This window comes from Anguilla rostrata, chromosome 1 (assembly GCF_018555375.3).
Source record: "Anguilla rostrata isolate EN2019 chromosome 1, ASM1855537v3, whole genome shotgun sequence".
NCBI classification, from domain to species: Eukaryota; Metazoa; Chordata; class Actinopteri; order Anguilliformes; family Anguillidae; genus Anguilla; species Anguilla rostrata.
The window spans coordinates 16522683-16547371 of record NC_057933.1 but is presented as its reverse complement, the minus strand read 5'-3'; the positions used below and the strand labels follow the sequence as shown (position 1 = coordinate 16547371).

Genomic DNA, 24689 nt, shown 5'->3' with positions numbered 1-24689 from the left:
TTATTGTACACTGGCATAACAGATATTCTAAATATGCACATTAATTCAAGCAATGCATTCAGGCTTCAGTGTAGTTTTATCAATCGCAATATATAAAGTATTACGTTTTTATTTGCCTCTGCCATTGTAGGTTTTGAAATAAAACCTAACTAGTATTACATTTTGACATGATTCATACAGCCATGTCTCTGCACTGCACAAATTCATCGGTAAAATTTAGGCCATCCCTAAAGGTGTGTGGTGTATTTACACCATGACTGACAGTAGTGCTGATATGGAAGTATTGTCCTTCTCAGAAACATGCTGCATATGAGGTTTCCAGTACAGACAGACACTATCAATCAGGCAATCCGCTGCAACTCAATCTGAGATGATGTGCTTTATGATGCTTTATGCCACAGCACTTGTGGAAGGATAGAGTTATCTGCCTTGTGGTAATCAGATATGGGTTCACGTCACTGGAATGATCCCTTGCGTTTTGCGTCCTAAAGGTTCTAGTTTCTCTCAAAGCTCTGCAGTGAAACCTTTGAGCCTATGCATGTATCTAATTTTTTTTTACACAAAATCTACACAGAAATCCTACACAAAATCCACTTTGGATAACTATCTGTCTGATTCCAAATGAGTCAAGAAGGATGACTCATGTATTAATTTTTTTTCCAATGTATAAATTTTTAGTGTTAATAGGCATGTAGAAAAGAAATTATGTGTGGGATGCATTAACTAGCCAATTAAAATGTCCAGTATAGTGAAGAGAATGCATATAATACAGAATGCAAATGCTGTGTGCACTGCACCCTGCTGCCTTGGTAATCAGTGACTGAAGGTTAGCGCTCTTGCAGCATGTTCATGGGACATGCAGTTGCAGTTCAATGCATTGCATAGTGTTTGAGCTCAGCTGTGTGCTAGGACAGAGATCAGCTGTGTGCGATTATAGTCACTTATCAATTCCCACAAGAACATCTAAACCAGCCCTTGTGAAGTCAGAAGGTAGTGAGAAACTTCAGTAAGTATCTAATATATTCTTTATTGCACAAAAACTGTGGGCCCATCAAAGAAATCTCCAGAAAGTGAACTATCCCTTAAAGTTATGGTGCAGTAAATAGCTTCCCACAGCATACGGGCACATGCAGCAGTTTTTGAAAGGGTTATCCTAGAGAGATGGCTCTTCAGAATGGATTCACAGAGGTGGGCAGCACATCCATCATGGAACCGGTAGGTAATCAGCCCTTCAGTACGTTCCTGTAACTAAATGCCAGGAAAAGAGTGCGGTGGAAACGCAGGCCTGCAGCCTTCTCTGTCTGCGAGCCGAGGCCACCGTCGAAAACGTTGTGCTGTCGTGCCGCGCTGCCACCTGCTCAGCATTTCACGGAAGAATGCCTCGTTTGATGAGGACGGAACCATGGTCACTGCAAGGGCCGCATTGGACAGCCTACTACAGCCGACTCCTTTTCAGAAAGGCACATTTATAACCCATTTAACTGCAGCTCAGTTCCAGCTCTGAGTGGAATTCCTTGTGGTGTAATTACCGTTCGCGTTTTTGGCTACTACCCGTTCCCCTTGTTTTCCAGCTTGCTAATTCTGACCGAGCATGGAGAATAATGTTCATTGCAGGAGGATTTTCTGGGGATATTATTAACATGATGAAGGGCTTTGGCAGTACCCGCCCTTGTCTGTTTAGATATCTGTAAGAATCTCAGTGAACAGTTTAATTCACCGCTAAATAACACGTCATAAATCACAGGGGCCTGATAATTGTCAAACCCTTCTTTGAGGGAATTTTCCTCTCTAGAGCTCTTGTCTGATTTGCTGAACCTTCGTCATTGTGTTACATGAGGTCATGAGGCATGCTTTTGGAAGAACAACAATCAATGAATTCATTTCTCATTTGTTTTTGTTCCCAAGTGAGAGATATGTACTTGATAATGGCTCCTCTCGCTCTCTCTCATATTTGCATGGATATTCATTCAGTAGCATAACTCCCTTGGCAACAACTTAGCCTGGCCGCTCCTGTTCTTAGTTATGGAGAAATATCACATCGCAAATGACTTGGCTACACCAAACGCAAATCATCTATACAATTATCCCTTTCAGGTTGCTGAATGTGGTAGTGTAGGACATGATTATTTTCCAAATGTTTATACTGTATGCCTGTCGTGCTGTAGGGTTTGAGCAATCTTAACAATGCGGCAATCAAGAAGCGAGCAGAAACAGAACACAATGTTTACCCCCCTGTGTATTTTTTTTAACCCCCCACTGCAAAGTGCATTGATGTACCTTTATGGACACTGTGCTGAGTAATGCCGTCCGCACCATCACTGGCCCTCCCCGTTTATTTAATTTGATTAAAAGCACTGGAAGATGATTTGGCCACCCAGTGGGAGCAGCTGGTCATCGTGGCCCTAATCAAATCCACAGGCAGATTTAGCTGTGCAGGGCACCCGTGCTCTTTGGCTCTGCCCGGGGAGCAGCCCCATTCATCCACAGCTCACAGCCAAGTTTTACAGCCATGCCTGGGATGCCAAGCCTCCACTTGCTTCCTTTTGTTTCAGAAATATACTTTTTTCTCCCCCCGCAATGACAGATTTATGATCCAATGCAAAATGAAATTTAGCATTTGAATGAAATGTGTACACAAAATGTACACATGCTAAGGTATCTGAAACCTGAGACGGGTTCAGTAACAATGCGAGCGAGACCCCATGTTTATAGAGAAAGTAGAAGCAAGGATGTTTGCCTTTACCTTTAAAAAGCTGCTTCCACCAGTTCATGCATGGGCAGTGCACAGAAGAAAGAGCACTTGGGTCCACATCAGTGGGCTAAGCCTCTCTTTGCCTCCGAAATGAATAGAATCAGCTCTCTTTTTATAGGCCGGAGAGCAAAAAACCGCTTCTTAACACTATGACAGGTGGGGTCTGATTCTCCTATTGTGGATGGGTAGTGGGCAGGATGTTCATCCAATTTGTCTATTCTGCGGAGAAGGCAGCGTGCCCGGAGTGGAGGGCTGAGGCCCCCAGAACTCCCCACTAATCACACTGCCCGCTGGCTCCCGGAAACGGCTGCTGTAATCAAGATGAAATCACAGAAGGCAATTGATAGTGTATTATTCTCATCAATGCGATGGTGACAGGGTGACACTTCAAGCATTCTGACAGGGGATTTTTGGCACTGCCATTTATATTCACTCATGTGCAGCTCATGCTCAAAGTGAAACCTGACAGAATTGCAACTCCATAACTGACAGGCTGTGGAGAAGAATCAACACAGACTTCTGTTCCTGTGATTGGCAGCTCAAATATGTACAATACTAAGGGCCATTTGTAAGCCAAGATATGAAATGGCGTTTTAAAAATTATTATGCAAGTCCACATTATGCTGGTGTGGAAAACCTGAAAGACGGTAGATCTCCAGGAACAGGGTTGTGCAGCCCTGCTCTAGCCTCTCTTATTTCCCTTTCATTTCCCCTCCCACAGATGGGGTGACCTCCCTTGTCACCTATGCCTACAATTATTGTTTTTTAAAAGTAATCTGTGAATTATAATTGAGCATAAATGTGCAACTGGACAACAGTAGCCTACTGTCAGTAGCCTATCCTTACAAGGTAGAGAACAGGAAATTCAGGAACATTCGTTTCTACAAGAATATTCAATTAACAAGGGAACTTAGGCTCATTTTATAATTTCTGTTCACTCTATTCTGATTTTTTTTTTAGCTGAGATTGCAAAGTTTGCCCTGATGTTTGCTTGTTTACAATTTATGTGTACTATTTTAAGCCAAGGAAAGCCAGTTACATTTTGCACCAGTGTCTATATGGATTGAACAATTTTAAGTTGGTAATAACAATTTTAGTATCCTATTGGCTCCAAGTGCACAGCTGGCTGGCTTCAGGGTTTATAATAAAGTTATATGGCTGCTACTGTGCTTGGTTGTGCATGTTTCGATTAAATAGTCCACCATCTACTGAATGTCAAAAGTCAATTCACAAGCTGCTGACAAGAAGAATTTCTAGGATTTGTGGGTATGTTTACCTACAGCTATGTGCTGCATATATTAGCCTAACATTGAATTCCAGCTCTCTCCTGCTGAGCCTTGCACAGCACAGCACAGGCAGCATTGGCAAAACGATGGCAGTGTTCAGCCATGAAGCATTTCTACTTTTAAGCCCCAAAGTGTTTTTGAAACATAAACTTCTTTCTTGGAATTCAACCCAGGGATCTAACTAATGGGAGCTGGATTTTTGTGCTTTGTCACAAGTTAATCAGATGTGTAGCAGCTCTGAGGAGAGGTGACAGCAGGCAGTAAGGTGAGATTTTCTGCTCAGATGTGATATGTTTTCTCTCTGTAGAGGCAGGCCATCATGATCTTGTCTCTCTGGAGGATGCTGATCCAGTTTGGCTCCCAGCTGAAGCCAACGTTCCTCCTGAATGACTGAACTTTGGTGGTGAGTTATAATATGTTATATATCAAATCTGCAAAAGTATAGCAAATCTGAGCAGAGTAGAAGCAGAAACTCTGGCCGTTTTCAAGACCAGGCTTCTTGCAATGCTATATACTATCTAGTTTATAGGTAAACGGTGAGCACTAGGTACCCTTTAGTGGTAGGAAAATGGCAAACATTGTTGGACTGAATGGCCTGTTCTTGTCACTGTGTTATACCTACAATACAGAAATATGATAAGATGGGTCCAGCTCTGACCACTGAAACCGCGCCTTCTTGGCTGCAGTCAACACTGGCACAACCAGAACTTGTTATCATATAGTGGACTGTATTGCTAAACTGAATAGCAGGCATTTAGCAGTTGAAGCCACTTGACAGCCACCCCAGGTTTCTGCAGCTGAAGGTAGCAAAACACATAAATATTTACTGTCACTCTGCTGTGCTCCCCCTCTTACTTTTTGTGGCTGGAGGATAAAAGCTTGTATGAGATCTGTGGTCCTAGAAAGGGAGAGGCTTTAGACTGTCAGCTATAGCCAAAAGCACATTTCGTGAAGGAGATGAATGCCCTAGTCTTTTTCCCAGTACTGTGGCTTCCTTCAGGTGGAAAATATTGCACCATCAACATGTTTCCAGGAATTGAAATTAAATAAGCTAAACTGAAGCATATGTCATGCGACAGAGACAGTATGTTACAAAGATGGTAGGTCAGTGGATTTTACAGTGAACTTGGAGATGAGACTCAAACTTGTGCAACCCAAGTGGGGTGTTTTATTTACAAAAGTGCCCCCAACTATTATACAAACATTTATATACATGGAAAACACATCAATTATACTTGCACAATTATGCCCACCTACTGCCAGCCACACTACTGACAGCGAATGACCTGCTTACATACTATTATCCAGACTATACCATTTCTATACAATATTCAATTATCTTACAGAACAATAGTACATTTTTACACAAGGAAATTATTATACATATATTATACAATTGCTACTTTATATCTAATCATCACACACCTAATTAGATACTAGAAAATGTTATAGAACACACTTTACGCTCTCCCCCCGTCTAAAATAGCCAATTATTCTTGTCCAGCGCTTCCAATAAAATAGCACAGAATCATGACACTCGGATTGCGTCATTCCAGTTTGAACATGGAACAAATAACGGTTAGTAGCAGCTGCTGAAATTGCGAATATGGTATCCTAAAATAAATGAATTTAATGTTACAAACCAGATGCATGTATGTGGAATTACCTGCAGTACATTATGGTGATGAACAGATTTACAGTAGTAGCGAAAGTGTTCGAGTCGACAAACCGACAAACAAAAATGGTGCGCGCTGCTTTATGAGAGCGGCGTACTCGGAACAAACATCCGCTACCATGATACCATAAAAACTGAGGGTTCGCTCCGTTACACATGGTAAATACCGGCTGAGCCTTGTTATCAAAGCCCAGTGATATGGTTCAGATTCTCGATAGCAGTGGTATGGAGAAAATGGGCACCATATGTCTTCCAAAACAGCATGATGAAGTGAAAATGTAACTTACCCAGGAAGTCTACACCACAGGGTCTGTCTGTAATGCGTTGTGGGTATTTAGCGCCTAAAGTGTCTGACGTTTTGACGCAGTGGTGATTCAGTTAAATAGATTCATGGGTTTGGTGGATTTTTGTGCTGTCTCAAAGAAAGTTGAGGTAGAGGGGTGTTGCTGAGGTGGTGACAGTCCCTTGAAAGTTATTAAATTGGTCAACAACAGTAAAACTCCTTAGAATCTCATCACATGCTTTGAAAAACACACACAACCGGACCCCGATCACTGGTAATGACAAGTGTGTTATTTGTATTTACTCTAAATCTCTTCCAGTGTCTTTCTGGCCATAAGCTATCGGAAGTATTTACAACTCAAAGATGAAACACATTTACTGACACTGCATTTCTCTACAGAAGTTAGGGTTGGCTACAGGGTAGCCTCCTCTAACCTAAAACTAAGCTGATTGTGGAAAAAAAAAAAAAATTTCCATAATAAATGAGTACATAACAAGCTCTTGTGTGAAGGTGCTCTAGGCTTCTTCTCAAAGTGTCTTGTTTCTTTGTTTTTAATGTGTAAATATGTGGAAGAAGGCAATTAAAAGTTTGTAGCACAGCATACAAATGCCAAAGTGCTGAACCCAATTGAAAGGATTTAAGAGTTTGCAGGTGCAGGAAGCAATGTGCCCATATTTGAGATTACTGCTTGTGGCTAATTGTAGAACAACATAAGACACAATATTGAATATGCTTTTCTCCAGGCATTTAGCTTGCTCTCCGACAGCTTTTAAACATGTCAGCATCCATCTGGGACATCCCCATTGTAACACAGTGTAGAAGGAACAGGGCGTATAACTAGAATGATAGGCCTATATTTTAAAACCTTTTGGCGCATTTATGTTATTGTTTGAATTGTTTAGGAAAATATACACCTGTGTTAACATGCAATTGTGTATGTTATGCATGCTAAAAAAAAAAGCATATTGTTAAATATATAATGCCTAACTTGCCTACATTGTCCTGCATAAGGATTTGGATATTCCTTGTTAAGGAAGTGGTGAATTAATTATACTGAATACTTCATTGTGTGTTTTGACGATCAGAGGAAGCTCTCCACAACCCAGTTACAGAATGTGGAAATGACTGTTTCCTAACTTTTGGAACTTTTCCCAAGGTTTGATTTCATCCCCTCGTGCAGATGTCGAATGGAAATTGGACTACTGGCTCTAACCTTATTAAAATGTATCTTATGTAGGGCTGGGTCTTGAACAAACAAAAGGATGGAGGCGGAGGCTGGAGGGTGTGTCTGGCACACAGTCGGGATCAAAGGAGGTAAGGTCAAATCTCTGGAGCCCTCTGAAAGAGATTGAGAGAATACCAGCATTGCTAGATTACCAGCCACTTCAATGTTGTGGTCCACTGTCGCATTAATGATAGCAGTCAGTCCAATACATTGAAAGGTTGGATTTATGAGGCTAAAGGAACTAATCCCAATATTGATTATGGATGTGGACAATAAATTGAACCACCATCCAGTCATGAATATGTTCCGCCCAAACTTTACGTTATGATTAATAGCATTTTCTGGACTATTCAGATATTACCTTTCAGTGTGTCTCCTTTATTTTAGCTGCTGTGCAGTGCCCACCACCTAGAGATAATAATGTCTGCTCTTTGTGATTGTGAGGGTGGTAGCAGTAACTGTTATTTTCACAAGCATTAAGGCAGAGCACCTATGCTCTTATTATTGGTGGAAGGTCACACCATTGACTGGTTTATAGCAGTGCCCTCTGTAGTCAATGAGGCATCCATGAGGGGTTTCATTTTTTGACTTACATTTTTCATAGACCAGTGACCTCCATCTTTCCACATTTTACATGCTTATGGACCAAAGCGAGTTCATTCATTCTTGGAGCGCTCAGTGTATTGAATTTTGTGTCTTAGCCTAACCCCTTCTGTACCATTGAAAGACTATAAGTGAACTGGTTATTATTCCTGTAACTTGTTTGTAAAGTCTCATTATTTAGTGTATTTTGGGGTGAACAAGAGTGTTTCCTTTTTCACTCCAAAGAATATAAAAAATAGAAGTTATAGAACAACTGAACAATGAAGACAGAATGAATTTTGTCAGCGTTGGTGTTGAACTCCAGTTCTTTTGCTTGACTTACTTCCAGATTGCTGGTAGACTTTGGATAACTTCGGATAGCTGTCTCCAAAGAGTTGACAAAATGTAAGAGACAAAATCATAGTCACGATAAAGAAATGTTCCTGCTGGGAGAGTGATTGTCGCTCAATCCAGTCTTTATTACCACAAGCACCGAAGTATGTCATTTAACTGTATGAATATGAGGAATGAATATATATGAAAGTGGAATTTGACCATTACTTACACTGCCTAAGCTGTTGGGATGCCTATAATGAATGGTCTTAATGAAAGAGTGCAGAAAGACAAACTGCTCATTTACCTCATCTTTGGTCTTTGTAGGTGGAAAATGTGTAGGTCTTGTGTAGTTATAGGGTACGTGTTTCACTCACATTGTTAGTGTGACGGCTGGACTTCAGAGTTACAGCTCCGCAATCAAACAGATTGCACTAGCAAGACCAGTCCCTGCTTTTTTAACAAGCGCAATAAAATTGGCCAAATGCTGCCACTTATTTCCAGTAATTAAAGCAAGCCGGTGTGGAAAAAGAGGCTTAAATTATCCAGAGCTGGGGAGATTTAGCACCAGCACATGTTCCCCTCCTGCTTTGGGGGGCTGTAATTATTGGCGATTCCTAAAATAAGGTCATGTTTTCAGTCATGTAGGAGTGTCCGCGCATGGCGGCTCTTTCTTCTTTAAGCAGAAGCGGCCCCACGCTGGCCTTCCTCTACGAGCAAAGTTATGGGAGAGTAGACACTCAGTTATGGCTGGGCTGACAGTAACTGTAATTAGAGCCGCAGCCCTGAAAACAAACCAAACTGAATAATTACAGTGAAAGCTAATACACAGTCCTGCAGGAGACTAAAAGTCCTGATTCGGGCCTGACCTTTTGTGCGAGAGCTGGGGTTTCTCGGTGTGAAGGAGGTAGGTGCATGAGATGGCATGATCCTGTGTGGATGGTACAGCATCGATAGACTGAGCCCTCGCACAGGTAATTAAGAGCTGGCAGGACTGGTCCTTGGATGAACAGCGTGTACATTGGGGTGTCCTCCTGGCGCTGCTTTAATAGGCATGGAGTACAAACACCGAAGAGCAGCGAGGAGCCCAAGGAATCAAGAATCCAATTTACTACTATAAACACACTTTGTGTTTGAATGAGGCTTAGGGTGCTGGCTCCACTGCTGTAGCCTGCGCTTTGGGAGGGAAACGGTGGGGAAATGAGGAGCGGCTCAGGCACCAACGCAGACTGTTTTGTATTCAGAGCGACAGGCAGCAGCTTTATGATTCTCAGTCGGTTGATCTTGGCGCACATACTGAGTGTTTCAAGGTAAAGTGATGTTCCGCAGTCCTTTGAAGTTTTGTCCATTGTTCTGTCGAGCCTTTTTCTTTAGTTAAATTCACATAAAATGGCAGATTAGGCTGTCCTCTGCCTTCACCCCCCCCCCAGTTTTTCAGACTGTGGTGGAGCTGGGCCAAGAGAAGGGGTTGGTTGGCACATTGGAAAGCTTTTGTCTCCCAAGTCCTGAGCACTCTTAATGGAGACAAAATTAATCTGGCAGCAAAGGCAGCCATGGTGTCGTCCTTACCATCATGTGTATTCTCTCAGACCTCTGTGTCGGACCCAGGGAGTCATGTACAGGGAAGAGTGAAGTCTAATACTCATGGGGAAGATGTAATTTCTAGGACTGTAGTGAGCAGCTTTTTTAAAGAAAAGCTGGATCATTTTATCTTCAGTTCATTCATGTCATTCTCTGCTAGGTTTTCTGCCACAGGTTCCCACTATGTTAAGAATGTTGTTGCCACCAAAGTGTATGTATCTGCGCATCTTTTGATATGGCTTGCGTGATTTCCAGATTTTTGTTTTATTTTTTTGAGAAAACCTTGTGTGAGTCTTAAAGAATTGAAGACTGATTCTGCTTGACGCAATAGCAATCATAGGTGAAAACCATGAAAGGCTCGTTATTAACCTTGAGCACCACCCAGTCCAGGGAAAACAAAAGAAAATGAATTCTGAAGGCTGATAGCTGAAGGCTTATCTGAGACTGTCGAGGCTGTGCTTCCTGTAGCTCAGACCTGATTTGAGAGACCCCTTACGCTCGTCCGAGCTCTTGTTTTTCACGATATACCCCAGTTTTAGGCCAGTGTGCCCTACTGAGTCAGAGGCCAAGACAATTCGGGGGGGTGAGCCGACAGTCAGTCAGAACCACTTGGGTGTGAGTCAGTCACACCCAATCTCCCTCTCCTGAGGGGATTTTTAATCACCTCCGCGGCTGAGTTTTACCGCGCGCGGGAATGATTGTGTTTGTTTGTCTGCGCGGCGCTCACGCGCAGGGTCCCCTGCTGAATTCAGACGCCTCCCCGCCAGTGAGCGTCTTGACCTTATAAAAATGTAGATGAGGGGAGAAGCCTTGTTTTTTCCGCAGTGACCTTGTATTTTTCTTTATGCCTTTTTAACTATATGTCACAAAATGCAGATTATGGGTTGATATATTCAGGTTTGCAGGTACTCCCATAGACCCAAATACCTCATCTTGACAATTAACATTTACTATGCTTATACATTTGCTTAACAAAAGCAGGGGAAGGGGGAAGGGGAACCTGATGAGGCAATATTTTCCCTCCGTTTCATGTAAGCTACATAAATAGCTTGTAAACAAACAATAGCACAGGCATGATTAAAGTACCTGCTCATTATTCGGTTATGATATGCCACTGGACTGGACCAGAAACCGCCAAAGCGCAGATGCAGACACGCTAACGAAAGCGAATGTAATTAATGAAATGTTTCTGACATAGGGTCTGGGGTCCATAAAAGGTGGCAGTCTTGTTTAAAGTTCTTTGATTGTCCTCCGGAGCACAGGAGTCATAAAGGCAGCTCATTAGTCACACAGAAGAACCCAAATAGTTTTATTGGACCAGAGTTGCAGTGTGGCCAGTGCCTTTCTTTTACTGCGGATTCGACTGGTGCTCAATTCCATCAGGTCCTTCGCTTTAACAGATGGGCCGGCCTAATGAAAAGAGCCATTTTAATTAGTCCGTCTGAAGACATTTATTCATACGGTAGGACCCTCCCAGTAAAGTTTCATTGACCAGGCAGGCTGTTGCTGGCTCTCAGCAGTCACCATCTGCTGGGTGGCAGGGAGAGGCTGCAGGGCCACTCCTTGTACTTCCCTCTGCAGTGAGGTGGAAACTGGCCCTTGAATCCAGGTGAGTGGGTGGCTTCAAGGGGGGGCCTACTGCCTCACCCCTCACCTTCTCTGTGATCTCATCACCTGGGCACAGATTCTGTCCTGGGGTGGAAGAGGCCTTAATTTGCACATTTTAAATGTGAAGCAAACATGAGCCCATATTGGATGAACAGACAGAAGGTTGACACACATGTCTAAGGCCCTAAGGCCACAGTGAAGGCCAGTTTGGGTCTAGCAGTGGCTGCTATTGATTCACACGCTTGCCTAGGGCGTGGATGTTCAGATCTAGGCCTTAACTGAACCTCTTTTACCTCCTTCTGTACAAATCCGTACTTGTAAGGCTCACAGTGCCACCGAAGTGTTCTCCTCTTTAAGGGGAGGATTTGTTGGAAAGTAAAATTTTCAGGCTTCACTATGGAATTCCCCAATTTTTGACTGATTTTCCTTTCTCCCATTTTTCGGTTTGAGAATTGTGTCTATTTACCAAAGAGACTTTCAGGCACTTAAAGCCTTTTGAAACCTATTTTCCCTGTGGACCTCCTCAAGTACATTCTAACAATTGGATCCAGGGCTGTTATGAAGTAGTTTTGAAGGCACTTGAAAAGTATTACAGTGATGTGCCCTCAGGTGAGCTCCAGATTCATCAGAGCGCCCTCTTATCCTGGGATTATGTTCCTGTCACTGAAAAGAGCCACTGTATCCCATTCTGTATTAGTAATGCTTATACCAATGTGCAAGGGACTTGCCTCATCTTTGATAGGAGACTTAACATAAACAAAGGAAAGTCCCAAGTGCAGATGAAAAGCAATTTGTAAGTTAATAACAACAGTAGAGCTTTCCTTTATTAAGACAGCTGTAGAATTGCAACAGCAAGTATTTTCTCTACCCCACACACAAGGCTTATGCTGTTGTTGGCCTCTGCATTATAAACCTGATAAACTGAATGAAATGTGGTCTTAGGTAGATTAGTAGATGGGTGTCATATGCTGTATTCAGTCTGTTTCGCAAACCTAGCATGATCTCATTTTGCTGTTTTTGCAATAATTGGATTTCTTCTCTAGGCAACCTCTTTAATGGAACAAAATGGAGGGTCTACTGTGTTCCAGTGAAACAAAATGGCATTATGAGATCCAGCCTGTAATTAGTCACTATGTTTTGACTCCTAACCCCGGTGCCTTAGTATTACTGGTAGTAACCTTCTCCGACATATACTCAGAAACACAGTTCATAACATTGTGGAAAAAGGTGCATGCTACAATGCTTGTAAAGTTTTTATCCTTATACACAGGGCACTTTTAAATGGCCAAAATACAAATTTATTGAGATAGAAACTGCTGTGATTGGCAAAAGCTTTATGCCTAATCACATAATGAAGTGGACTTGCTTGAGTATGGATTCAGAACCTTGACCTTTCTTCCTTGCTTCCTATGTGGGGTAAACTAACTCAATGTATCGATAGTGGCTCCAGGTACAGAGGACACGCTTTATAATTAACATCAATCAGAATGGGGCGGGGGGGGGAGGGGGCAAACACACTGTACACTTGAGGTTGAGCTGAGGTACAAGCAGTGTTTCTCATCTTTTTTTTTTTAATAAAAAAGATACCATTTTTGTCAGAGAGCACAAGAGTGGGGGAGGAGAATATGACCTGTGCTAATCTCAGAACCAGTCGCAAAAGGTTATTACAATAATGTTTCTGCTGACACTCCGGCAAGAAGTGATTGTAATTCAGACATCAGGATCCAGGAAAACGAGGAGAGAAATTATTCATTAAATCACCTAGCTCGTTTTTTTTGTCACGATCAGCATTCTGTTTTATAGAGTAGCAGGCATAATGTATGGGGTAATACACGGTGTTTGGGGTGCGGCCTCTCTCACAGCTCAGAAGTGGGAGGGTGGTTTCTTGTATCTGGCTTATTTGAAAAAAAATGTTAAAATGCCAACAAGAGTGCGAATCATGCAAAGAAACCTTTGCCATGTTTGATGCCGGAGAGAGACCGCTCTTTATAAGTCAAAATTGATTATATTCCAATTATGTGCTCAGTCATGTAAACAGGTACCCCAAAAACCACCTGAATTTGTACCAATGTAAACAGGTGGCTCAGAATATTCATATGGCAGGAATTAATACTGAATGATCAAATATTGACAATGTAACCAAGAAAAGTCTCTGATTATCACTTACCAACTGTACCTTGAGTACCTACACCAGCCTCTGATCAGTGCTGCAGTTTCCCTGCACATGAGCTTGCAGTCTGCTTCTCTAATGCAGCCGAATTGCCTGCATGCTTCAGAACCCCAGTAAGGAATGAATTGACAGTCAACAGCCAAAACACTTAAGGTTTTAACTAAGGCGCCCACTTAGTGCTACAGCATCTCCTGACCATTTGGGATTATTGGAGAGCGTGGCTTAAAATACAAGCTCTTTAAATGGTCTGACAAGTCAATTCCTCTCCAGCCTTTTTTTACAAGCTCTGCCAGGGATGTAAAAACATGCTTGGGTGACCGTACTCTTTGCTCTCTCTACCTTCCTAGATGCATTCCTTGGTCATCAGCATTACTTATGTTTATGATTCATTATGATCATCTTTATGGAGGATGCCCGTAATTAAAGCTGTTCATCACCGTTGATGACCATAGCCCTAGTAGCCCTCTCTCTAATGGGGATGTAAATTATTGAATTTGCCTCTATTCGCCATGCGGAATTGTGTTTGGCTTCTTTAGAGCGCGCTCACAAAGTGCTGCTCAGATGTATTGCGGGGGTAACAGTTGTGTGCTGGGGCCGGTAGGCGTGATTCCAGATGCTGGCTGTTGACTTCCGTCTGCTCCGCATAAAGGAAGTCAATGTGAGAATGCGTCTGCGTAACTGCCGCCATTTCCACGCAGCGTTCCGCTGTTCCTCTGTGATGCGCTGTCTGTGATAGCGCCTGCATTTGCATGCTAACTTTAAGGCTTTCTTTCTTCGTCGCTGTCAGCCAGCCCGTGCTGGGGGGCTTCCACGACGCCGTGCCTGTTTGAATGTTCTGAAGCAGATGCAGCGCGTGACAGCTCCGCTGCCTGCGTACGCGTGCTCTCTTTGAGATTACGCGGTGATTGGCACACGCCACTGACAGGGCCCAGTCACCCCTTTTTTTGGTTTCAGGAGTGGAGTACGCGCCGATGAAGAGGTTAATTACACGACACAGAGAGGGGCCGGCACTCCCCGTTAAGTGCCCCCCTCCCCGTCTCTCGTCCCAAATCCGGCGGTGGCGCACGCGCTGATCAAACGGCAGCGGAGACAGCCAGGCTCGTGCCGTGGCAACAGTTGCCGTGACGGTCGCCTGTCTGGCATGATGCTTGTGTCCTGCTGTTAGCTTGTTTGAATTCACTGGCAGGCCAGCTCCAAGTTTTTTTTTTTTCTTTTTTTCTCTCATCTTTATTCAGCAGCACCCAGAGCAGGTGATAAATAAATGCAGTCTTTTGTGGCACCGACGGGCTGGAAGCTCCTTCATTGTGTCTGGTGCAACTTTGAATACAACAAGCAAAAGCTCTGAGCCTTGCTTTGTGCCACACTTCGTTCTGGATGACAAATAGAAATGGAATTTGTTTTTCTAACCCATTTGTTTCAAGCTGAAACACTAGTTTTGTAATCTTGTTTCTTGTGTGCCTGCCACCTAACACCTAACAAAGTTCCTAACCAGTTATAACTATTACCATTTAAAAAAATGTGAATGTGTGCATGTGCGTCTGCGCATAATATAACATATTTGCTAGCAGTGAAGCTACCTGATTCTATCCACAGGATTGTCTGCCAACTAACAAGCGGTTTCTTTGTTCACATGTAACGAGAATTCCAAGGAACAAAAAACGAGCTTATTAACTGTTACCATTGCTTTATTTGGCATCCTTTACTTGCTTATAAATCTATTCTGTTTCATTTAAGGGAATCTGTTCGTTCTGTTTTTTATTTTTATTGGTTTTCTTTACTAGAACCATTTATATTCCCTGGTTCCTGGTTTTTTTTTTTTGCATTAGGAGGCTTTTAGTAAACCTCGCTTTCTGTCCATTTTGTGTCTCCGATACATCTCAGGTTGAATCTGAGGTCTGCGACACTGCTGTGCCCTCGCACAGAAAGCACTTAAAATGAATCCGCTTTTCGGTTATGTAAATAAACTCTGCACTCAGCATGTACTGAGCTGTTTTAAATGTCAGCCACTGTAAATTGCTTTTGTGCTTTCAGTAATAAACTGCTCAAGCGCATGCTGGAAATACCAAGCTTTTTTTTTTTTGGTATTTCCATACACATTTCAGGTAAACATCTCATGAATTGTATTTTTAATTGCAATTCCGTGTTACAAAAATGCTGAATCGATGGCAGTATTTACTTTGAGCAGAAGTGCAAGTTTATTTGGAATTGTTTTAACTGTAAACATCAACCTAAATTCCATAAATGGTAATGGGAATTCCAGGAAATGGTCGAAATCCTTCTAAAAATGATGACTTGTCAGGGGGTGGTGGGAAAGAATTACCCTGCAGGTAAAAAGGCATTTTGCTTTTTACTGTCTTGCCATCACTGGAACTGTTTGAAGATGGGCCATTGGAAAATTATTTAATGGCACAGAAATATTGGAAAGTATATAGGCCTGAATTATATAGCTGCATTAAAAGAATGCCTTGGCAATGCACTTCTCTTGCTTTCTGCTTTGTGGGGTTTAGATCTATGGTATTAAACCGAGCGGTTAGGTGCATAAAATGACATAATAAAATGCTACTGGGTTTTTGTAAGAAGGTAACATAGTTTGATGTTTGTCTAAAATGGACGCACTGGCCCTCGGATCACTTGGGATGGGGAACAAGCTCAGGAAGCCCCCCCATGTTCCAGATGCCTCGGCCTTCAAATGCTGTTTAATAATGAGGACCGGGGGCTGGGAGCCAGCTGCACAGGTTCGACTCCCCTGCCGGAACTGCAGCTGCACGTGCGCAGACAAGGGGATTGCTGACATTTTGAACGCGTGCCCCAGGCTCTGGTCCCATTGGTTGCAGTAGCCGATAATTTATCCGTCCCAGATCTCCCGCTACTGCAGGCTCGCACCGCAGATGCCGCGCAGCCCGTGCCGAGCGAAGGCTCCACAGGCATGTACTGGAGAGCTGGACGGGATGCGGGCTCATTGCAGCATGAAAGGTCTCCAGTGCTGCTGCCTTCATGCCATCCTGAGCTCAAGTGCTTTTCACTCCATATAGAGCTGTCATTGGTTATTCATTCGCTGAACTGGATTAGTTAACCACTGCAAATGCTCTTGCTTATAAATTGAATTGCCGATTGCATTATTAAAGTTGTGGCACATAAATTTTAGGGGACATATCAATGTTTTTTTGTTTTTTTTTCTTAATAAAAAGTTTAATCTCATGAAATTGAATAAAATGGCCTATGACTTCTTTACCTTTTGCCCATAAACGAGGAATAAACGGACATGGTATTAGTTATTATGTTGAGCGTTTGTCTGCATAGGAGCACCGCAGTGTTTAAGTAAATGTGAAGTGCCAGCAGCTGGGAGATTGCAGAAGCACCTCTGAGAAAGCAGAGGACTTTAAAGCGCTCGCCGTCTGTAGAGATATTTCATTAGGACCGGGTTGATTTCTAACCTGCTCCCTCCCCTCCCGTCTGCCGACACTCAAACACAATGACCTCTCTCTGGGTAATGAGCGCCGGCTCTCATCGCCATGGCTGCGGCTCTCTCCAGCACGGTCCCAGAGTATCTGTTTCTTCTGACCAGATTCCTCATTAGCACCAAAGCAGTCCTCCCTCACTGATGGAAGTTTTATGAGTAATGGGAGGTGGTGAGCGGGTAGGGCAGGGCAGGCCAGCGGCTTTTCCCCGAGAGGAGGGTACGGGGCAACATCCCATAGAGCTGAGCTCCAGTGTATCTCTCATTAACTAGTCATCCAGGCCCGCCCGTTTCCCTGTGTACAGGGACAAAGGGAGAGGAGGAAGTTCACGGCAGGAGGACACTGAAATTCCTTTCGTGCTTCTCGCTTGGTTGCTGAGCGATGGTGACCTGGCAGCAGGGCACTGTGGGCTGGGCTTTCCTTACCAGGCCCAACACTGTATAAGTTGAAAGGTTAAGTTTGGGAAATCCCAGACACATAACACATAAAATACCAGCCTGTGGCGTGAAGTCAGATTAACAGGCTGTGGTCTAGTTCCAAGCCATTTGAAGTGAGATAACCTTTAATGTTCTCATGTCTTTTTAACTTCTTTTTTTTAAGAAAAAAAAAAGTTTGGCAAAGCAGTCAATGGTCCTCTGACCTTTTACTTGGATATCAAAAGAATCATGCACAACTTTGATTTTATACTCCAACACCTATTTATTTTATTTGGTACTCTAACACTTCATCATTGTGCTTTACTGCATCAATTCCCTATAAAAAGGTTTTGAACAAAAGAAATACACAACAATCCCAAATCCCAAAAGACATTAAAATCAAAGGGCAAAATTTAATGGATGCCCTTTAATGAATTAAGTCATGTATAATTCTGTCAGTAGGATAATGTGACAGATTACTGAAGCATTAGCACCCCAGCAAAGGGGACTTCTGAGTACGCTGAACTCAAAATATCATGTAACAGGTGATCACAACCGCATCACGCACAGTAGTCCTCGTGCAACCACATTTTAAATCTATATGGGAGCCTTGGTGTACATTAATGCATGTCATAGCTGTAGGCCTACACTTAAGACTGCATAATATTTGCAGTAGAATTTATGTCTGTGGTAAATATTCAGTCAATAAATAAAATATATATGCACATTTGAAGTGAACCTTAAAAGTGAAGGCTGTTGGATCACTCAGTCGTGTGTTTAGCTCAGACCAGCCTGGGCAGTTACAGGACTGCTCAGATGCTTCTGAGAAATTGCTGAGACCTGCGTCTGGAGCCAGATGTCACATGACGCAGGCTGTTTGCCACTGCAGATTGTGAAGATTAATGTTTTATGAGCGCTTCACATTTTGGAGGGCTTAGATTGATGATCAAAAATGTGTCTTTGGCAAATGTTATTGTTTTATCAAGACTGAGATTTATTTTTTCCCAAATTTTTGTATTTAGTGAGGTAGTACAAGATGTTTCTTACCCCTGAAGAAAACGCTCAGTGTGTTTCAGTGTTCGTTGTTCCATGGCAACAAAGATGAAATGGTTTTATTGATTGATTCAGGAGCAAATTATGCCTTGCTCTGGAGGCATCAAACAGTTAATTTGGTGCTCCCTCCATCTACAAATGGTCCTTAACAGATATCTCACCTAGCTTTAATTACTGCTTCTCTGCTGACTGCCGTTAAAAAGAGTGGCCTTGTTAATTGGCTCTCAGCTGTTTTGAGGCACACCTCATTGATTAGGGCATGATACCTAATAGAATGTGAAATTCCGCAGCTATTTAATAAAAATGGTTTATTTATTATCTAACTGACAGAAAGAAAACATGCCCATTTATTACTTTACCTTCTGTTCCATTGAAAGAGTGCATGTGTTGCATATTGTGTAGTTTCTGGGAAATAATTGCTTTCAGGAACACTTTATTTTTATCAACCACCTCTCTGTTTTTGCACAAACGAGTCCTTGCTTTAGAAGAGTTTTATACAAACTCTCCCTTCATGCTTAATCAACTGTAAACTCTCTACCAACCGTCTTAGTGAACATGTCCTTTCAGCTTTGGACCTATTTCACAATTCCTGTAGGGTTGTGTGGCAAAATGTGTCATTCATTAACAAAGTCACCATACATTAAAAAAAATTAATCAAACAGCAGGCTGAATCAGAGGTGGTTTAAATATGAACGTTCATTTGCAACTGTATGAAAATGAATGCTGAACTGAGGAATTAAGGATTTTATTGAGGATAACTGCCTTCTCTTGTAAACCACTGCTCTTAAAAGACTGACCACAGATTGGCAGCGTCCCTGTGCTTGGCCAGGCCTTCCCCCGTGTTTGTACCCAGGACCTCTCGTGAACTTGCCTTCCAAAAGCACCATTTGTTTAGTTTGCATCTCTCCGTAATGGGCAGTTTAACGATATAAACCCGAGTCCTCTGGCCGTGCCAGGCACAACCGTTGGTGGGCCTTCTCCAATCTGCTAACAGCAAGCTGTTGGACTGTTTCCCCGCTGATCTATCCGCAGGCTTTTGTTGCAGCGTAATTATCTATGAAAAAAGTGTGCGCTGGGGGGAGCTGTGGAGGAATAAACGTAAAGCCGTGCTGTGCGGAGCTTCTGCCTCCTGATCTCGGCCTAATGGGGAGATACACGGACTGGATGGAGTCAGGAAGCGGGGGTAGGTACCCTTCACACAAGCTCCAGTGTCCTCTAATTGATCGGCCATTTCTCCATCGTCGCACACATACACATGCCTACACATACGATCAGTGTTCTTGGCCAAAATCATGTACACTTTGGATCTGGGCACACTGTTGGTGAGTCTGCAGGTGACCATCCTAATCCCGGCTCCCATCCTGTGTTTCCTTGGGATACGGCAGATCCGCTAGAATGGCTTGGGTCTACTGCTGGTATCTAACGAACAGACAATACTTAAAATAAAACCTAAATTTATACTTGCTTGACAGGATAGGAATGGTGGCGATGTTTCTGGAGGGCATGCCACGATAATTGCGCCAAATGTTTGAAGCTGCAGTCTTGCACTTCTGTAGCGGTCATTGCTGGAGTCGCCCTTCTCATCAACAGCCCTGGGGCCGGTAAACTCTGCCTTCTGTAGCAAGGCTAACCAGACCTGTGCCCGGAAGAGTTTTGGCTGAGGCTGCTCTCCCCTTTCCCTCCCCTCCCCGCTGCTGCTCCCCAAACACAGTTGTTCATGAATATGGATGACAGGCCGAGTCTCGCCGGTATCATTAATGTGCCACAAGTCCATATAAATCATATCAACATAAAACTCCAAATGCTTTGATAACAGTGGCGCAGAATTCACATTGATTAAAAGGGTTAGACAATAAAAAACCCAGACAACTCAAGAGGTGCATGCGGGGCAGGTTATTAGACGGATATTTATTTGTTGCTGAGGTGGGATTTTGCTGCACGGCTTGTTTGCCTCGAAAGGATTCCTGTTAATTTAACAAAGAGGGAAAGAGTCGTAGAATTGCTTGTGAAATGGAGAGCATTTATTTTCTGTGAGCATAACCTGCCCCTGTTGTTACAGTTTTAAGTATCAACCAACTCAATTAGCATGCTGCATAATATAAATGGATTAGAAGAAGCACAAATCCACTCCTTGCTTTCTAAGTGACAAGGCAACATAATTTGCCTTACAGTATTATTTATTTGGCAAACACCCACATTCTGTCTTACACTGAGTGTGCTTTGCACTTACTTTGTTTATACAAATGTATAGTCAATGAAGATGTCCTAAGTTCATTGCTATTGGACATGATGGACCTAAACTTGCAACCTTTGGGTTAGTTCTGTGACCTGCTACGAACATGCTACATTCACTCCCACCTTCATTTTTTGGAAACATCAACCCTCCGTGGGTTGCTACTTGGCACTGAGTTTGTGCTTCTGCTTCCAGTCCTGATAATAAGACGACGGCGGCGTCGTTTTTCAGATTTCTGCTCTCCTGGTGGGCATGACACATTGCGCTTTCACAGGGGAAGAGGAAGCGCTGCCTTTGTTCTCAGCGGGAGCCTAACCTGTATCCGCGAATGGCTTTCCTCCCCTGACTGCAGTGCTCTACGGGGTCTTCTGAGGAAATGGCGGGAGATGATTATTGTGGTAATGCAACGATTTACATTGCCGTAGAATGCCCCGCTTGCAGTTTGTCAGTGTTCATCACCAGAACTTGTGCTATAATGAGACGTGGAAAAAGTCAGGATGAAGGAAACTGCGTCTGTAAGCACATTCTTAACATTAATTAGGGAAACCTGTTGTGAGTTAGTGGTGTATGTTCCTTTCATGTACTGTATTTACAGCCATCCAAACACTGAAGGGGTAAATAGGATGACGGGTGGTGTTTAGAGCGAGCTATTAATAAAACTGACTTGTATTTAGTAGTTTTGGACCTAGGTGAAGTAACTTATTTCAAACAGTGATCACTTTTCATGTTTTTTTTCATCAACAGCAATGACTGAATGGCAAACGGTAGGAAGTATCACAATAGCATAAAACCGAGTACTTGGCAGTACACTGAGAATAAAAACGTTCTGTATAGTTTTTTTGTAATTACACCATCGTGGACTCTTCTTATGTTATATGTGTTTTGGAAACACCATTACATCTCTTAAACACGTGCACACTGTGCCATTGTGTTATCTGGTATTCCACCTGCAGCAGTCTGTCGTTTATTTTGGTTCTACGTCCAGCCGATCAGGAGGGTTTACCGGTTTTGTGTTCCCTGTGCTGGTATTCACAGTCCGGACAGTGTGGGAATGTTCGCGCCCGAGGTGGACAGTCAGAGCCCAGCGCAGTAACCCTATCTCTGTACCCCGATCAGGGCTACAAAGTCACACAAAAAATATGAGAAGTGCCGCCCCCGGTGTTTTCACTTCTTTTGTGTTTCTGACAAAGTGGCGGCTCTTTGAAAATAACTGCCCGTCGGGTCATGTGTTAAAACGTACAAAGTTTAGGCTGAAATTAAAGCAAGCAGGGGAGTTCTGAGCATTGGAGCTATCTTCTCCTTGAGTTTCCTGCCTTTGATCTTGTCTGCAGTTTGACAGTAGCTCCTCCGATAAAGGTGAGCGACAGAACAATATGCAGGCTTCTGGAAAGCTCTCTTACAGCTTTCAGCCAGATCCTTTCAGATGTGTTCCACAGGAGTGCGGCATAACTCACGCCTTTGACTGAGAAACTGGCAGAGGCAGGGTCTGTCGGACGATAACTGACATGTTATTCCTATACGCTTCTAGAAATGCAAAATTTGGTTTCAAACAGTTGAATGCTTTGAGAAAGTTCAATAAAAATGCAGGACCGTTCCCCAAATAAAATCCATTTTCATTTAAAAAGATCCGGTCATTGGTAGATACAATACAGAAGGTTTGTGAGAGCATCAGATGTGTCTGAAATGTCAGTCTGCTCTCTGTCAGTGGTAATGGCGTCCGTGGTCGTGGCAGGGAGGGCACTGCGAGGCATTCTGGGCCAGGTTTGATTAAGAGGTCTGGGCTCTGCTCATTGACTCTGCTGTGGACGGTGGATGTGTAATTTGCAGAATGAGGGGCAGCTGAGCTCATCGCCTACGTGCTCTGGGTTCAGAGACAGGTCCTCATGATGATGGATACGTGACGTCTGAGGGTAACAGCGGCGATGACCTTTGACCTCCAAGACTCTGTCACCCACTGACAGACAGCCCCGTCTGTGAGGTCTGAAAAAGAGCAGGTGGGGTCAACTTGGTGATGTTTTGACCTGACAAATAAAGACATGCCCCCCCATCCCCTGGAAAGCTGCACACGGGGCTGCCCTTGGTACCTGATGGACCAGAAGTTTGTCCTTCTTCACAAATGCATAGAGACACTGCAGTAAGATCCATGCTTGTCATGAACTGCATATTCACCCTGAAAATGAATCAAGAATTAGGGTTCTGTTCTGTGTTTTGTTAAAAGAGCATTGCTGTAAAACAGTGTGCATGCTCAGTCAAACTATCCTTTATAGAAAAGGTTAATAAAAATACTGAGCTGCTTTTTGTGAGGGTCACATGGATCCATCTGTTACAGCAAGTATAAAGACTTGAATCGAGTGGTTGGGCCCAAGCAGGGATTCTCTGCATGTTCATCTTCCCTGGGAACTGGAATACTGCTTCCTCTGGGTGAGGAAGCGGAAGCCTGAATCCTGTCATTATGGGGAGGAAGCACAAGCGCTCTTTTAGCAGGGCATTGGCACCGATGTTGGCACGCCTGCACACCTATCTTTACTCGGCTTGCAGAGTGCCACGCTTGAACACAATTTGCTGAGCGTTTGCACGTGTTGCTTTTGTGTTCCGGTCCATTTAGTGAGATAATGCCCTCTTATTTAAATGGAAAGGCTGCTCTCTCCCTGGAAAAAACTCTCCCAGGCCTGGAGAAGTAAACACGTGTGTCCGCACGGGGAGAGGAGCCTCACGGCAGACGAAGCACGTTCTGCTCCCCGCGTCCGCGGAGAACCGGGGGAATGGGGGAATGGCTTTTATCGGCCAGTGGGCAAGGTCAGCGGGAACGTGGGCTCCTGTCTCTATAATCAGCGAACTGCAGCGCCCTTTCTTTCTCCTTGAAAGCACCGCAGTGCGCTCGGCGCGGAGAAAGCACGCTCTTCGTACACGCAGCACAGCACGTACATGTCTAAAATGGGGTCTGGCTTTAGGCTCAAGCAGGAGACTTGGCTTTTTTTTTTTTTTGCATCAGACCGACTTCTTTGTTTCCCGTGGCGCTGATATTTAAAAAAAAAAAAAAAAAAGATGGCACGGGTCTGGTGCGCCGGGCTAACGACAGCGCCCCGCTCCCGAGCCGACTTCAAACGCGCCGGCGGAGCCGAGTCGCCCGGGCCGACGGGGGCGTGGGCGCCGAGAGCAGAGCGCGCGCTTTCGGGAGAGCCAGCCGTGAATATAAAAGAGAGGGGGGCGCGGGCCTGGTTCAAATGGGTCGCCCGGTGGGGGGTCCTGAGTCAGTCCCGGGGAACAGAGGAACGCCAGAGCTCCAGAGAAGGCCTTTGTCTTTGAAACTGGGGAAAAGCATGCAAAATTTATAGAGCTGGCAACTTTCAAAGCAAAGGTGGGGTAGACGAGACAACTTGGAGACCAGGAATGGGGTTGCCTTCCGCGTAGTCCTGTTCGATGCCTGACACTAAGAGCTTTCCGCTAATGAGGCTTTAATTTTATAATCACTTCCTTGCATCAGGTTGCTTTCCTGGCCGCTGCTGTCTCGTATAACCGATTTCGTCGCAAATTAACGTGTGTGTTTACCCATGATGCGCACACAAACACGCGCTCCCCTCGCAGGCACTAAAGGGGACGAACGCGACGGGGCGGAGTCTCAGCCGTTACCGCGCGCCCCTCTCAAAGCAGCGGTCATTAAGCGAGTCACCGCGGTGATGTACAGGCTCGTAATGCCAGCTCAGGCTCCATTCGTCTGGACGCGATGCCAATAGGCCTTCAGCAGGATTTGTCCAGCTCATTAAAAAGCATTGTGGTCTGTGTATACAGCGCGTTCATACCTGCTGGAGAGAGGGCCGCTGCTAATTCAGAGCGCTCAATTAAAGGCTGAGATTCACTGCGGGCTGCTGAAGGGTGGCCTAAGCACCAGACTCTGGTCTGTAGAAATTAAAGGGCCGAACTGAAGTATGTTTGCATTCCGGTGCCTTTATCGGTCATTATTCTCTCTTTCATGTTGCCTGTTTATGAGTCTAATTTGTAAGTTGTGCCGAACCTGCCCACCACCCATTTTTCGC

General features: G+C 43.9%; 1 long non-coding RNA gene across 2 annotated transcripts in view; it reads left to right on the top strand.

Annotated features, from left to right (window-relative positions):
- Positions 1 to 5561: 5561 nt before the first annotated feature.
- The window catches only part of LOC135249926 (uncharacterized), a 193420-nt gene continuing 174292 nt past the window's right edge, over positions 5562 to 24689 (top strand). For both annotated transcript variants that reach the window (XR_010328829.1, XR_010328827.1), the window contains exons 1-2: positions 5562 to 5616; positions 7234 to 7310. This is a non-coding gene — a long non-coding RNA (uncharacterized LOC135249926). The remainder of the gene's footprint in view (positions 5617 to 7233; positions 7311 to 24689) is intronic.